This window comes from Carlito syrichta, unplaced genomic scaffold (genome assembly GCF_000164805.1).
Source record: "Carlito syrichta isolate Samal-C Ts95f unplaced genomic scaffold, Tarsius_syrichta-2.0.1 Scaffold116793, whole genome shotgun sequence".
Taxonomy (NCBI): domain Eukaryota; kingdom Metazoa; phylum Chordata; class Mammalia; order Primates; family Tarsiidae; genus Carlito; species Carlito syrichta.
In genome coordinates, this window is record NW_007060889.1 from 5,664 (window position 1) to 6,982 (window position 1,319).

At 54.4% G+C, this 1,319-nt stretch overlaps 1 pseudogene; it reads left to right on the forward strand.

Annotated features, from left to right (window-relative positions):
* The first annotated feature begins 179 nt into the window (after positions 1–179).
* LOC110594560 lies at positions 180–1,237 on the forward strand (annotated as a pseudogene).
* Positions 1,238–1,319: the final 82 nt, after the last annotated feature.

The window sequence follows — 1,319 nt, forward strand, 5'->3', positions numbered from 1 at the left end:
CCATGCAACGGAGCAGGTTTTGCCAGCAGACAGACTTGGCGAGCAAGCATAAGGGCTGGAGCCCAGAGTTGGCAGTGCCCAGAGGAGATGTGATCTGGGTGGGCAGGCTGTCCACTGACCTGTAGCTGAAGTCACAGGCGGTGGCTCTTGGGTCAGGCCTGCCCCACCCCTGACCCAGCATGTGCCTGCTGGTGCAGAAGGTGCTACTGGCGGCTGGCTGCACATTGGCCCTGGTGCTAGCGTCCAGCTGGGGCAGCAGGTGCTGGAGTGCCGGGCAGTGTTGGCGGGCCCTTGGAGCCCCTGGTGAGCCATGTGGCCCGAGTAGAAGGATCTGGTGATGATGCGAGCTGACCGCATGGAGTACTGCTAAGGCGAAGCCATGCTGGACGCCCACTCCGAGATGCACTGCAGTGAGGAGATGCGCATCATTCTGTGTGTGCTGGCCACATACTAGGTCTGGTCCAAGTCTGGCTGCGAAAAGCTGAGGCTGGACAAGGTGGGTGTGATGGACGAGGTGCTGGACCCACCATACAAGCCTTCATCCTGGAGGTTATGCCAAGCATGGCTAGTTGGCCCACGTGCTCTGCAACAAGGACCCCTTCACGCTCAAGTCCTCTGTGTACCTGTCGTGCCTGTACCCCAACTCCAAGTTCCTGCTGATGGTACATGATGGCCGGGCCTCCGTGCACTCCATGATCATATGCAAGGTTACCATCACTGGCTTCAACCTCAGCAACTACCACGATTGCCTCAAGTAGAACAAACCATCGAGGTTATGTATGCACAGTGCATGGCGGTGGGCAGAGACAAGTGTCTGCCCCTGTACTACAAGCAGCTGGTGTTGCACCTGCGGCACTTCCTCAAGCTCATCCTTCACTTCCTGGGCATCGCCTGGGGTGATACTGTTTTGCACCACGAGGACCACATTGGCAAGCTTGGTGGTGTCTCTCTATCCAAGACAGGTCATCAAGTCAGGTCATCAAGACTGTGAACTTGGAAGCACTCTCCAAGTGGACTGGCCACATCCCTAGGGATGTGGTTGGGGACGTGACCCAGATCAACCTCATGCTGGCTTGAAGTAGTGATGAGCCCTATGCAAACTCACCTAAGGCAACCCTGACCCCACTGTCATCAATAACATATACTGGGTCTTGAAAGGTTACTATAAAACACCAATCTGAATGGATATTTTTAGGTGAACCAGAACAGCATCTCCTTCCACTTAGAAAACTCGTGATTTCCAGATCTCTGCAAATGGCTTTGTTACCAAGAAGAGGAGAAATTTCATTCAAGTGGAAATTGAACCTCTAATTCAAGCG